The following is a 3918-nucleotide window of genomic DNA, read 5'->3' on the forward strand; positions in this document are numbered from 1 at the left end:
ATACAATGGAAGAAAGAAAGCATCTTCAACAAATGGTGCTGGCACAACTGGATGTCAACCTGTAGAAGAATAAAAATAGATCCATATCTATCACCATACACAAAACTCAAGCCCAAATGGGTCAAAGACCTCAATATCAATCTGAACACACTGAACCAGATAGAAGAGAAATGGGAAGTACTCTACAACATATGGGCACAGGAGATCGCTTCCTATGTATAACCCCAGCAGCACAAACATTAAGGGCAACATTGAATAATTGAGACCTCCTGAAACTGAGAAGCTTCTTTAAAGCAAAGGACACTGTCACTAAGACAAAAAGGCAATGTACTGACTGGGAGAAGATCGTCACCAACCTCGCAACAGACCAGTTCTGATCTCCAAAATATATAAAGAACTCAAGAAACTAGACTTTAAAATGTTAATCAACCTAATTAAAAATGGGGTACTGATCTGAACAGAGAATTCTCAGCAGAATATGTTCAACTGGCCAAAAGACAACATTGCAGGGTAAAAATTGGGAACTTGGGGGTGGGGTGGGATGATAGTAAGGGAAAAGGGGAAGAGAAATGTGAGAAGGGGAGGATGGGGAGAACATAAGGGAATGGGATGGTTGGGATAAAGGAAGGGTGGATATTGGAGCAGGGAAATATATATCTTAATTAAGGGAGCCATCTTAGGATTGGCAAGAGACTTGACTCTAGATGGACTCCCAGGTGTCCAGGGAGATATCCCCAGCTAGTTCCTTGGGCAACTGAGGAGAGGGAACCTGAAATGGCCCTATTCTATAACCATACTGATGAATATCTTGCATATCACCATAGAAACTTCATCTGCGATGGATGGAGATAGAGACAGAGACCCACATTGGAGCACCGGAATGAGCTCCCAACATCCCAATGAGGAGAAGAAGGAGGGAGAAGATGAGCAAGGAAGTCAGGACCACGAGGGGTGCACCCACCCAGTGAGACAGTGGGGCTGATCTATTGGGAGCTTACCAAGGCCAGCTGGACTGGGACTGAAAAACCATGGGATAAAACTGGACTCTCTGAACATGGCGGACAATGAGGGATGATGAGAAACCAAGGACAATGGCACTGGGTTTTGATCCTATTGCAAACAGGGTGCTCACATTCCTATACCTGGATGGGGGGAGGACCTTGGACTTTCCACAGGGCAGGGAACTGTGACTGCTCTTTGGACTGGAGAGGGAGGGGGAGAAGAGAAGGGGGAGGGAGAGAGAATAGAGGAGTGGGGTGAGAGGAAGGGAAATGGGAGGCGGGGGGAGGCTGAATTTTATTTCAATATATATACAGAAAGTATATTTAACAAAATCATAATAGAAAACTTTTCCAACCTAAAAAAAGATATGCCAATGAAGACACAAGAAGCGTACAGAACACCAAATAGACTGAATTTAAAAAAGTCCCCTTGCTACATAATAATCAAAACATTAAACATGCAGAGTAAAGAAAGAATATTAAGAGCTATAAAGGAAAAAGGCCAAGTAACATGTAAAGGCAGACCTATCAGAATTACACCTACTTTTCATTGGAGACAATGAAAGCCAGAAGGTCATGATCAAGCGTTATGCAGACATTAAAAGACCACAGATGCCAGCCCGGACTGCTATACCCAGAAAAACTTTCAAAAACCATAGAAGGATGAAACAAGATATTCCATGACAAAGCCAAATTTAACCAATACATAGCCACAAACCCAGCCCTACTCAAAATACTAGGAAGAAAACTCCAACCCAAGGAAGTTGGCTACATCCACAGAAACATAGACAATTCATGGTCTCATAGCACCAAATCCCAAAGAAGAGAAAAACACACAAATTAACATCACTAACAATGAAAAATAAATTAACAGGAGATAGCAATTACTGGTCATTAATATCCCTTAATATAAATGGACTCACCTATAAAAAGGCACAGGCTAACAGATTGGATACAAAAACAGAATCCATCCTTCTTCTGCATACAAGAAAAACACCACAACCTCAAGACAGACATCATCTCATAGTAAAGGGTTAAGAAAAAATATTTCAATAAAATGGTCCTAAGAAACAAGCAGCTGTAGCTATCCTAATATCTTTAAAAATAGACTTCAAACTAATATCAATCAAAAGAGACAAAGAAGGACATTTCATATTAGTCAGAAAAAAATCCATCAAGAGGAAATCTCAATATTGAACATCTATGCCCCAAATACAAGGGTATCCTCATTTGTAAGAGAAACAGTTCTAAAGCTTAAACCATACATTAAACCCCACACCCTAATAGTGGGAGATTTCAACACCCCACTCCCACCACTGGACAGGACATTCAAACAAAAATTGAACAGAGTAATAAGGGAACTAACAGATGCTATGCATTAAATGGACTTAGCAGACAACTATAGAATATTCCATCCAAACAAAAAAGAATATACCTTGTTCTCAGAACCTCATGGAACCTTCTTAAAAATTGACCAAATACTCAGTAACAAAACAAGCCTCAACAAATACAAAAAATTGGAATAACCCCATGTATCTTACCAGATTACCATGGTATAAAACTAGAAGTCAACAGCAATACTAATTCCAGAAAGCCCACAAACACATGGAAATAAAACAATGCTCACCTAAATCATTAATGGGTCAAGAAAGAAATAAAGAGAGAAATTAAAGACTTCCTAAAATTCAATGAAAATGACCACAAAACATAGGCAAATTTATGGGACTCAAAGAAAGCAGAGTTAAGATAAAAGTTCATAGCATTAAATGCCTACATAAAAAAGCTGGGAAAATCCCACACTAGTGAATTAACAAAACATTTGAAAACTTTAGAACAAAAAGAAGGAAACTTACCTAAGAGAACTAGATGGCAGGAAGTAATCAAATTGAGAGCTGAACTCAACAAAATAGAAATAGTAGAGAGAAATAATGGTACTATATCTATCAGATGGTTTTTGAAGATTAGAAAACACATAAACATATTGTTAGAGTTTATAGGTATTATAAATAAGAAGTCAGTCATATACCACTTATGTAGTCAGTTATTAGAAGATGCATAAAATGAAATTTATAATCATAACTAAATTTATAAACCTCATAGTCATTATTTATCTTTTAAGGTAAATTGAAAATAATTACATATGTACTATGGAAATAGTTTAGTGTCTAAGGAGTATACGATGCAGATGTGAGGGTCTGTGTTAAGATCTGCAGAACTTACATAAATGTTATCTAAATACTGAGTAGACATAATGGCATCTCTGTAAATCTAACCTCTAAAAGGCAGAGAGAGGGGAATCCCAGAGAAAACTGGCTTTCAAGAGTAGCCATATCTGCATTTGACTGAGAGACCCTGCCACAGTAAGAAAAAAAGGTGGAAGAGAAATTGAGGATGATTGTCAACATTAACCTTGGGTATCCACATGCATGTGTATATGTATGCTGGCACATTACCCCACACATACACACATATATAATTACTTGAATGCAGAGATGCAGTCACACATGTACACCACACACAAACACACACAATCACATGTGTATCATGTACCACACACACACACACACACACAGACACACACACACACACACACTATCATAAAATTGAAAAAGGAAAAAAAGATTACCTTTATATTGTGTATATCTGAATGAGCCTTCAAATCAATAATAGTTATTATTATTGTTGATTTTTATTGATCTCTACATTTTGCTCTGCTCTCCTCCTTGCCTCTCCCCTCCACTTCAACCCTCTCACAAGGTCCCCATGCTCCCAACTTACTCAGGAGATCTTGTCTTTTTCTACTCCCCATGTTGATTAGATCTATGTATTTCTCTTTTAGTCACCCCATTTTTATCTAGGTTCTCTGGAATTGTGATTTGTGGGCTGGTTTTCTTTGGTTTATGTTTAAAAACCACTT

Source organism: Microtus ochrogaster, unplaced genomic scaffold (genome assembly GCF_000317375.1).
Source record: "Microtus ochrogaster isolate Prairie Vole_2 unplaced genomic scaffold, MicOch1.0 UNK64, whole genome shotgun sequence".
NCBI lineage: Eukaryota > Metazoa > Chordata > Mammalia > Rodentia > Cricetidae > Microtus > Microtus ochrogaster.